Consider the following 12,174-nt stretch of genomic DNA (forward strand, 5'->3'; position numbering starts at 1 on the left):
TGTTCCACTGGAGATTTTGCTCCATCAGGTTTCTGCTATGCCCTTTATATCTTTTTCTTTTCAACCAATTACACAGATTTCTCTTATCTTAGCTCAGAGGCGCCTAGGATTCTATGACTATGACACAGGAAGCAAGTTTGTATACAAGGGTGGTTGTTATGTACTGGCAGCGATCAAAGCTTTCAGAGATGAGACAGATCCTCTGTGAGGACTGAAAACCTTATTAATGAAAACAGTGGCAACATGTCCAAAAGCAGCAAACATTACTAAATTGATGCTGCTATATTTTGGACATGAGGAGACATGACTCACTGGAAATGATGACAATGTTTGATAAAGTCAAAAGGAGTAGGAAGAGGGGAAGGCCACATAGATAGACTCAATCAAGGAAGCCACAGCCCTGAGTTGCAAGACCTTGGCAGGGCCATGAATAACAAGATCTCTTGGAGGACTCCCATTCATAGGGTGTTGTAAACTGAAGCCAATGTGACACTAAATAACAATAACAAGAAGGAAATTCATAAACTTAATTCCAAAGTTTAAAAAAGAGAACATATCACAGGTGGGCTATCCCCATGGTTTCACATGGCCTATAACTATTTACATCTTCAGAGTCCAGGCTAGTTTCATTTAAGAGTGACTTTATTGCCCCCCTCCTTTTCTTTCTTTTTTTTAAAGGCTTGTTCCTCCCTGTTCTTGTTGACAAAAATAAAACCTCTTGGCTGGCCATCCTCTTTTGCTAGATGTAATAAGCCATGAAAGATAAAGGTCAGGAACATACATGCCAAATTGGATTTGGACAAACACCTTGATCATTTTCCTAGGCTTTTAGGAACTGAAAGTTATCTGGTAAAACTAGACCAGCTGGTGCTCCCCATGCATCTATAAGTAGACAGTAGCAATTATGGAGACCCAATCTTCTTAGTGTCTTGCAAAGAAAATATAGTGAGGGTCCCTTTATCTTCCTCACAATCCCAGTTCACAGCAGGCTGTGAAACACTCTGAGAAACCCCCTGGACAACACTAAGAAGATATAGTGTTAATGAAAAAGAAGTAATTTTTTGAATTATTTTTTTGCTGATGCTGCCACCACCACAGAATAAGCTTGCCAACATGTTCAACTCTGCCTTTAGTCAGACTAGGCAAGAATCTCCCTCCACTATTATTAGAGCCATTTCATGACTTGTCACTGCCTTCAGCTCAAGAGTATACCAAAAGCTGTGTTTTTTTTCTGAGCAGAGAACATTTGGGGAAGATTATTTTGGCTGCTCAGATCATCTCCATTCCAGAAAGTGACCTGTCAATGAACTGCAAGTGGGGGTAGGCCTTGGACTATTTTACTCACTTTTTGTGCAATCTCTTCTTCCTCTCTGATATGCTTCACAAACAACTCTTCTTCACAACCCTTTTTCAATTTTGTCAGTGCTCATATTGCAGCTCTTAGAACCCAAAATAGCTGTGCTCCAGGCTGTGTTGTACAGGAAGGACACCACACAGCATTACACTATAAGTGGGTAGATACTAGGTTGTTGTTGTGTGCCTTAAAATCAACTCTATCAAGGGGTTTTCTTGCCAAGATTTGTTCAGAGGAGTTTTTGTGCATGCCTCCCTCTGAGGCTGAGATAGTGTGACTTGCCCAAGATCACTCAGTAGGTTTCAATACCCAAGCAGGGATTTGAACTCTGTTCTCTAGAGTCCAGCACTCAAACTACTACACCATACTGGCTCTCAGGTACTAGCTACTAAATTCAAATATGTAAATCAAGCACCCCAATGGGCTTTATTTCGGGCTTATTTTAATTAATGAGATTTAAAAGCAGGAACAAACAAAACAGGCATGTATTTGGTTTTTAGGGAGCCGTGGAAATCCTTAGCACAAGATGGGAACCTGTGACCATCCACATGTTTTTAAGACTGCAGTTTCTGTTAGCCCCAGTCAACATAACCAGTGATGTGGATGTTACAACCCAACAACCTTTGAAGGCCACAAGTTGTTCACTCCTATCTGGAGCACCCTTCTCAAATCTGTACCCTCCACCACTGATCAATTAATTATAATCCACAAAGGTCACCAGGTTGGAGAAGATTTTAGTTACTAATGTAAGAATTACATGTACGCAGCCAGTGGATAAATCTGCTGCTTTCACACTTCTGCTTCCCTGAGCAGTGGAAAGTTCAAGGGAACCCACTTTCCCTTTGAATGGCAAACCAATGGTTTAGAAATGTATGTTGACTTTTGTAAGAGTTGTTTGTTAGCCAACACATACAGGCATACAGAAATGCAATTGCCAGGTTACCTATGTCTGATGACTCAAGCCTGAGGACTGCTTGTCTCAATACAAAATGGAATACAAGCTTGATTTGAATCTCCTGTTTAGGTCTGGAGTTGTTGGGGAGTGGAGTACAGTTCCCAGTGCTTCTTTGTGCTTCCAGAGTTCTATGCACTAACAGGGCCAAGACTGTCATTTGGATTCAAAAGGGAGACAAGATTGCATTGCAGACCACACACAGTCCTGGAGAGTCTTGGAAGTAAAGAGAAGCACTCTTGAACCGTCAGAGACAGATGCAAAGACTCGATTAGCCATAAACTGTAGTGGACACTGGTGTCCTGTGGTCTGACCAAGGAGGATATTTCATCTCTCTAATGGTAGGATGAGTCTCCAACTCAGTGCTAGACCCAAAGTACCATTAGGTCTGGAACAGCAACACACTGAGATGAATGACTTTTTGTGAATTGCTGACACTCCTTTATGTAGCACTACAACTGGTTCAAATTACAAGGGAAGTAAGGGGTTCTAGTATTGGTGAAAGTTTCAGGCTATGTGATGTACAAAGGTGTCAGTTTGAAAAGAGACACAAAAAGGATAGGATTAAGATTGACCACTCCTTAAATGGGTTATTTCAACAACCTAGCACCGTGATGGCAAACCTATGGCATGCGTGCCACGGGTGCCACACGACGCCATTTCGCCAGGCACGGGGTGAGGGAGAAGGCGGAACGGGCACGCTGTCTCTCTCAGACAGCGGGAAGCCAGAAAATGGCGCCTGGGAGGAGACAGGCGCACACATCTGGCTCCTCCCCCCATCCCTCCGCGTGAAAGGGCTCCATGGAGCCCTTTCGTGCGAAGGGAAGGGCCGAAGGGAAGGGGGCTGGGACATGTGCCCAGCCTCCTTCCCCTCAGCCTCCCTTCGCTTTGCGCCAAAGGGCTCCATGGAGCCCTTAGGCGCGGAGCGAAGGGCCGAGGAAGAAAGGGCGGGCAGCCTCCTCCTCCTGCCCGCGGGGCTTCGCCAGGCCGGAGGTGTCCTTCGGAGGACACCTCCAACCTGGCGAAGCCCCGAGGACAAGAGCAGGGGCTGCCGGCTTCCTCCTCCTCCTCCCTGCCGGGTTTCGCCAGACCAGAGGTATCCTTTGGAGGACACCTCCAGCCTGGCGAAGCCCCACGAACAGGAGCAGGGCCTGCGGACCCTTTGCTCCTTCCCCCCACGGGCCCTTACTGGTCCCTAGCTGTCTCTGAGAGACAGCTGGAGGCCAAGGGAAGGGCAGGAGGAGCAGGCGTGTGCCTGTCACCCCTCCCCCAATTTCCCCTGACTTCCAGCTGTCTCTCAGAGACAGCTGGGGGCCGGGAAAGGGCGCGAGGGAAATCCCCGCCCCTGGAGGGTGGAAGCCCCACCCCTGGCATGGGCCCCGCCCCCGGAGGAAGCTCCACCCTTGGCACGGCGACCTAAAGAGGTTCGCCATCACTGACCTAGCAATAGACTCGTTCTACTCATGCTGCTTGTGACTTAGCTTCTAAGCGCATTAAGATTTGGGACAGAGGGTATTTAGAACAGAATCTCAGAAATTTGCTTTTGTATATTTTTGTATTATTTTACTAGTAGTTTGGTGGAGATCTTATCTACTGATTTCTACTCTTCTTTTCAGCAATAAGTTATAACTTTTAAAACTGATCCAAAAGTAAGATGTATACATTAAATCTGAAGAGCTTACATATCTTGTCTTGGCTTCTTTACTGTTCTAGCTTTGTATGCTATTTTACATGGTAAAAGATTGTTTTAAAAAAAATACATGTTGAATTCCTAGTTTAAAGGTGCTAGACATTTTTGTGCCATGATTTGCCTTTTCTATCCCTATATAGTGCCTTGTTCAAATATTCACACATTCCTTTGATTTTTCCACACTTTGTTGTTACAACCTGGAATTGGAATGGATGCAAATGGATTTGTTAATTGCTTACCCAACATTTTTAACACTGTGAAGGTTCAAAGTATTTTTTTTAAATATAGTATTAAATTAAACAGACTGACATTTGTTGGTTACATCACTGTGACACACCTAAATAGGTTCTGGTGTAACCCATTACCTTCAGAATTTACAAAAGTATGTGAATGGAGTCCATCTGTGTTCAGTTCCAATGTCTGATAAGGTCAGAGTCAATACACTTATTTCTGGAGAGCCTCTGTTTGCTGGAATGTGTATCTCAACTGCATAATGAAGACCAAGGGGGTATCAAACAAGTTTGGGAAAAGGTTGTGCAGAACAATCAATTAATAGCCTGGGCTATTTTTTTTAAATCCTACTATGAACACACCTTGGAGCACCATTAAAATAAAATGTAAAGAATATGTCTCAATTCTGCTTTTGCTTACAAAAGGCCATCTCCCAATTCTCAGTGACCAGATAAGGATGGCATTAGTCAGAGAACAACTAAGTTTGGTGATTTTGGAGGAATTGGAAAGATTTGCAGCCAAGATAGGTAACATATGAATTATCATACAAGTGCTCCAGAAACCAGAGCTTTAATGGAAGATTAGCAAGAATGAAGCCATTGAAAACAAACCTATATAAAGGCCAGTTTAATGTTTGCAAAAAGGTATGTGGGAGACACAGCAAATGTGGGAAAAGGCTCACTACCTTGAGGATATCATCTTTATGTTATGGGAATGTTTTTCTTTGGTAGGAACTGAGAGGCAAGATGGATGGAACCAAATACAGGACAATTCTTGAAAAACTTTCTATCTGTTTCTCTCTGCAAGGGACTTTGGACTAGGATAGAGGTTCACCTTCCAATCTAGAACGACCACAACTGTAAACACACAACCAGGTTGCTCTTACTTATACTCCACCTCCTCGTCACTTTTCAACGCTATTTTCATGATCTTCAATCTGTTAACTCTATCTTGGTCAGACCCTGGATTCATCTCTATCTTCCCTAAATCTTGGGGATTTTGCTGATTCAGCAATGTCTTTATTACAGTGGTACCCCGGGTTACGAAAATAATTCGTTCCGCCGCCGCGTTCGTAACCCGAAATCCTTCGTAAGCCGAAAAAGCCATAGGCGCTAATGGGGAAAAGCCGCGATTTCGTGCGAAATAGCGCCGAAAAGCACCAAAAAATTTTCCGTAACCCGAAATAACCTTCGTAACCCGGAACAGTTTTTTCCTATTGATTTTTTTCGTAACCCGGAAATTTCGTAAGGCGGTGCTTTCGTATCCCGGGGTACCACTGTATTTAACTCCACTCTTTCCTTGACTCTTGACCACTTTACCCCTGTCTCTGTACGCACTTCTTCCTCTATGAACAGGCCTCAGCCCTGGCTTTGACACCACTTTAACTGCTATGGCTCAATGCTATGGAATTCTGAAACTGTAGTTTGTTGTAGCCCCAAAGCTCTCTGGAAGAGAAGGCTAGATGTCTCATAAAAGTCCAGTTCTCAGAACTCCATAGCATTGAGGCACTGCAGTTAAAGTGGTGTCTACCTACTGTTGTAGTGCAGACACAGCCTTGGGCACTTGAACAGTGACAGCCATCCTGACATCCCTTTTAAAGATCTCATAGGTAAAAATAAATATACATACAAGATCTGGATTTAGGGCAACTTTATTTTACAGCTTAAGACCAGCTACCAGCCCCCAACTTCACAACACATTTGCAAGGTATCGCCCAGAAATAGAATGTAAAATCCATAGTTTTCTTGACTCCACTCTTTCTCTCCAGTCCAAGAACTCCATCCTCCAGTAAGGCTGTCCACTTCTGAAAGTCATGCTTCATTTACACGAGCAGATTCTCTTCCTCTTCTTAAAACAGCAGTTTTAAAATATACTTTGAGTGTGCTCAGATGTACTTTGTTCAGCTGGCTAGTGCTGTAAACTTGCAGAATCTGTTTTTCCCTACTGAGTTCAAGTCAGAAGAGGATTATATACATCTAACATAGCAAGTAGACTTCAGTGGTCTTACTACTCAAACTGATCCACATTTATACCTATTCTATGGCTGTGATCCAGGCCTGTCAATACATGGTGGGAGGGCTTCCCAGTTTTCTTTCCAGGAGTAAACATTTGGTATGGGAGATCCCATATATGAATAGTGTATTTCCTTTTACAAAAAGCAAACAAACAAAAAACCCTGTACATGAAAGGCCCCTGAATGAATTGTAATAATGTAATTGTGAAAAAAGGTCACAAATTAGTCCTAATGAAAGGTGCTGATTATCATTAATGAAAAATGTGATGTACACGCATTTTGTAAAAACCAAGGAACACTTTGCTGTGGCTGTTAGGAACTGATTGCTCCCACCCCTGATGACATTTGTTATTCTGTATCTTCAAGATATACTTGCCTATCATTTGGCCAATCGGTGTAGTATTCTTTTATGGCCAATGACCAAAATAAGAGGCATGGTTTGAACTGCTGGAAGGAATATCACATTGGATCAAACCAAAGGTCAATCCAACACTCTTCCTCAAATAATGACAGACCAGACAACCTTTATAAAGTTTTAGAAAAATTAATATGACAAAATTTAGCAAAGTGATCTATTCTTGCTTGTCCCTACACTCGAAAGCAAGAATATGTAGAAACCAAGCAGGATGTGGCCAAAGGTCCAAAGAAAAGATCCTGAATTGAAGACAATTTTTACAGATAGTAACTTTCAATATGTCAGCCCTTCTATTAATTTATCAGATTTTTCACTGGAATGACAATTATCATTGTATCATATAGCAGCGACAGTACTTAATTATGCATCATGTGTAGACAGCACTTCCAGAACCTATCACAAATCAGTGTCCTTGGAGAATGCAAACACTCTAACACTCATTTAGTTTCTAAGAAATTTGAACAATAGGGTACATTCCTTTAACCACAGTAAATAGCATTTACAGAATTATTCTACAACACATTACTTATTCCTCATAGGCCTGTATGAGGAAGAAGTGTCTGGATCATGAGTTTTCACAGCAGTATTTTACAGAACTGAATTGGTTTAACAACAGACAGCTAATGGTGCACAATTTGTTTACATGAAATGGAGGTTCATAAACTTTATGTATAAACAGTGTAAGCTGAGATGTTATTAAAGGAAAATTCATACAGTTGAGATTTGCAGAGTTCTTTATGTTGTCATAAAGAAAGACTCTTAAGCATGCATCTCAGCATTTCATGCATACAAAATACTTAGTGCTACATAACAGCACAATAAGTTTCTATGTGTGGCATCGTAGTTATATTGTCCCTTCTGCTATATGGTTTTCAAGGGGAAAGGTTTCCTGTAAAGCAGTGGTATGAATTGTGTGGCCCTAAAGATCTTTGACAAGTTGTCTAAATCCAATCCCAATCAGATCTAGCCAGCATGCCTAATAATAAGATTTACTGGGAACTCTAGTTCTACATCATCTTGAGCTCACTGAAACTACACAATTATATCACTACTGTATTATCGGGGCTGTGGAGCTGGTATGCTAAACCTTTGACTCCAACTCCTATGTTTTTCTATTCCCCTGAATCCTTCCTAAATGGCAAATGTATATTAATTAGTAATGACAAATTTACAGTCATCCCTCCATATCCACAGATTCTATATCCAGAGATTCAACAACCCATGGCTTGACAAAACCTTGATTTTGGCATGTTATATAAGTGACACCATTTTATTATTGTATCACTGAAAGTAGTGGGACTTGAGCATCCATGGATTTTGTTATTCACAGAGGGCCCTGGAACAAAACTCCAGTGGATACCAAGAGTCCACAGTACTATAGTGAAAGGGTAGCACCAGCCATTTAATCACCACCATGTGAATCATCAGGCTACCTAGATTGCTAGAACATAAATTTATTTGATTAACATTTCTGAACAAGAAAACTCCTAAATGTCTGTGAACGTAAATATGTACCAAACTATGCACTTAATTTTTAAAACATAAAATGTAAGTATAAAAATGATTTATCATATATTGTTATAATATACATTCTTATTGTGAAGCTGGAGTAGGTACATTTTCTACTGACTCTGACTCCACACAAAATAAGTTCAGACTCCGACACTAGGCTTCTCTACACTAGAGACAAAAGTCTGAATGTACTCCCCAACCTGTCCAGCCCCAGAGTCACCCTGCTACCTTTGCAGGGAGATCACATAGATGTCTACATGTGCCCCTGAATCCAGATGTTGCTTTGGTCCGCCGCAACCTTTTTTCCATCAGCTCCCTTGCAGGAGCCACCATTTACTTCATTGTCTGGACCAGTTCCCAGCCTGGAACAGTTACATAAAGTTTTTTTTAAAAACTTCTCTGCACTGCCGTGATAAGGGCACCTTGTTTCTGAGCAAGTAACTGTGTGCCAGTGGCTAGATTTGGTGGCGGGGAATATCACTCCCCCTCCCCACTTTTGTAGACAAACCCTCCATGATTTCAGTTCCATAGTACTGGCTATTATTCCACTTTAACTGCTGTCCTATAAGTTCTGTCCTTTAGAATCCTAGTGTGAGTGAGCTAGGCTGCAACCATCCAGGGAGTACTTGTGGATGGAGAGTCCTGAACCCCCTTTAGGCCCTGATCATATAAGGAATTTGTTATCATGTAAGGAATCTGTTATCATAGAAGAAATCTGTTACTGTACTATAAAAGAAAAGAAAATGTTGGCATTTTAGGAGTGTGTTGGCAAGCACTGATTGGTGGGAAAGAACTGGACTGGAGATGTGATTGTATATAAGCCTGTGTAAGCTGTGGACCTGTGTCCCGGCTTCGGTACCCCTAAGCGCTTAGGTTAAATTCTGTTAAAATAAAGTTATCTTGAACCAAGAAGTGTGTGATCATTGCTTGTGAGTCTTTTTGAGGCTGCACCCTTAAGGAGGCAAGGGTGACACTAGGACTGATAGTTTTAAGGAGTAGCACTGACCTGCTGGAAGAGATTCAACAGCTGAACAAGCTATCTGAATTTAAAAGAGCATTAAAGGTCCAAAACACACTGCAAAAAATAATCTGGGTTGAGACCGCTTTAACGGCCATGGCTCAATACTAGGCAACTCTGGGAACTGTAGTATTGTGCAGTATTGAGTCTTCTCTGTCAGAGAGCTCTGGTGCCACAATAAACTACAATTCCCAGGTTTCCCTAGCACTAAGCCAGGGCAGATAAAGCAGTCTCAAACTGGATTATTTCGGCACTGTATTTTGGATCAAAGACTAGTCTCTTCTGCCACGCTTATCCAGATGATTTTTAAATTGTGAATTTTAAATGACTTTTAAATGTGGATTGTTTTAACTGATATTGTTTGTCTGTTAATTGCTGTTGTTCCCTGCCTTGATTCATGGGGAAAGATGGGTAAGAAACAACAATAAAAACAACAATGAATTCTCAACCAGAGAGCTCTAGGGCCTCACCAAACTACAAAGCCCAGGATTCCATAGGATAGAGCCATGGCAATTAAAGTGGAATAATAGCATTATAATTCCGTAGTGTGACTGAACAGACACAGTTTTTATATTCCTGGTGTACAGGATATTAAAAAAAATCAGAAGTAATATTGTTAAGGGACTGAGCTTTCATACTGGCTGCAAATGGCAAGGAAAATGTAAAACAGACAATGCACTTAGAGGACTCTTTGACTATTTGGTGTTTTCAGTCACTTTCAGTATAAAAAAACACAGTCACACAGATAACACTGGTACTGGGGTGTTTCAATCTAGGAATGGGTTAATCACTTTCCTCCTTGAGCCGTGATCCCTTCAAATTAAATGCACCTGTTGCTGTGGAAACCAGTCTCAGCTTCTGTTGTAGAGGAAGCAGCAGCTGCAGGTTCTGTTGGGGATTATGGGGCACAGTGGAAAGACCATGAGTACCAGGGTCCAAATCTTGATTGGCACCCACACAACTGTTTTTAAAAGAGAAATGATTCTTTTAAAAGGTGGGGAAGTGATACATATATACCTTGATCCTTTGTGTGTTCAGTCAGAAGTAAATCCTACTGAATTTGGTGGGAATTACAGCCAAAACAGATATTCTGTAAATATTTAAACAATTTATTTTGTGTTAGAATGTGCAGTGAGGGATAGTCTTTTTTAAAAGGTGCACAGAAAGTGAGCAGAATTGTGTCTTTAATTTCCAGTGCCACTGGTGTGTACGTCTTGTCTCCCCCACCCCAATTAGAATATAGAGAAAAATAATTCCCACTGGCACCATCCTGCTTATTTTAAAAATACAGTCTGCCCTCCACATTTGCGGCTTTGACTTTTGCAGTTTTATTTGTGGATTCAATCAATATGTTTTCTATAGGTCTTCTAAAGAAATTCTGCTGGAAACTGACCATAGACTTGTGCTGGAAGATCTAGAGATTATTACAGAAAACACTTCTCTAGGTATTTGCAGGTAGAAAAAATTGCAGTTTCCCCACTTTCACAGAGGTCCTGTGCCTCTAACCCCAGTGAATGTGGAAGGTCTACTGCATCTGTTTTGAGCCCTAATATATACATAGGATATAGCACTAATGGAACATGTTGTTTGATCTTAAGGTGCTGAGTTACAAGTCAGGGAAGCCTTGTTTGTATCTTGCCTCCGCTGTCAGCTTATTTGTTAAACTTAGGGCCCGAACAGACAGGCCAACATAAAGCTGCTTTATTTTGGCCTGTCTGTTCAGGCCCTTAGTCAAGTTATAGTCTCACAGCCCCAGCACCTCACTTCAAATTTCAACAGAACAATAATCCTGACTTTTGGATAGTACTTCTAATATTTACAGATGATATATAGGAAGGGCTGTGAACATTCTGAAGTGCTATATAAATGCTAAATATTATTAAGTTAGCATCAATTAAATATACACAAAATCTCCATTTTAAAAAAATTGTGCAATAGCAGTGTATTACATTTTATGATCTTTTATAATAATTGGCACAGAATCTGTTCAAAAACTTCAAAAGTTCTAGCTGCCAGCACTGCTAGCTTTTTAAACTTAGATGCCTATATCCTACTAACTGCAGAAAGCAGGGAAATTAAACAGCCATATATTTTCCATAGCAGCTGTAATGATGGTAAAGGAAAGAACCTGTCTTTGTTTTTTTAAGCCCACTATTCTCTAGCTTGTAAAGGAACAGAAGCATCTATCAACAAGGAGATGGCATTCCTCTAAGCTAGAAGGTAAGTTACTAGGATCAGTGTTCAAGTATGTCATCGGCTTTCAGCATTGGCACAATTAGGTTTTGAGTTTGTCCTAACCCCACTTGCCAATACAAAGATAACTACACTGAAACCAAAAGCTTAAGTCACTTTGAAACAAAACAAAGTAATCAGCATATGAAACTGACTACAGGTTTTTGCATATATGTACTTTTAGGCCCTTTTTTCATTGCTGGCTTAATGTGCACATTCCTTGTGTCTTTCTTCAAAGTTCTGTTTAGAGATATCACATTTTCCAAGCACTCAAATCATAACATTTTGTACTTGGGAAAAACAGATATTTCACATGATAACACATTCATCACACTTTATAACTGTATGGAACAGGACTAACAAAACTAATAGGCACCTGGATATTTTTGTAATGCTGTTGGAAAGGAGTGACTGTGCCCTGTCATGTGGCTGAATTTTGGTGAAACATTTACATCAAATAAAAGAATTATAGCTAAGGAAACTTAGCTTCAACATAGATTGATGCAGCAAAAAACACAAGAAACCAAAACAACCCCCACTCCTCTAGAAATGCTTTTAAAAGATTACTGAAAATTACAAAGCTCTGCTAACCTCCTGAAGCTATGTCGTTTTATTTTGCAGATCCTTGTATTTTCAGTTTGATCATTAGAGAGATCAAAGGAACACTGAACATTATTACCTTGTCCAAATGATTTGGCTCAATAGCCTTATCTTTCTTCACTCTGAGTGCATGTCTTGCCAAGTAGAATAGAAAGA

This window comes from Sceloporus undulatus, chromosome 4 (assembly GCF_019175285.1).
Source record: "Sceloporus undulatus isolate JIND9_A2432 ecotype Alabama chromosome 4, SceUnd_v1.1, whole genome shotgun sequence".
In the NCBI taxonomy this organism is placed as follows: Eukaryota; Metazoa; Chordata; class Lepidosauria; order Squamata; family Phrynosomatidae; genus Sceloporus; species Sceloporus undulatus.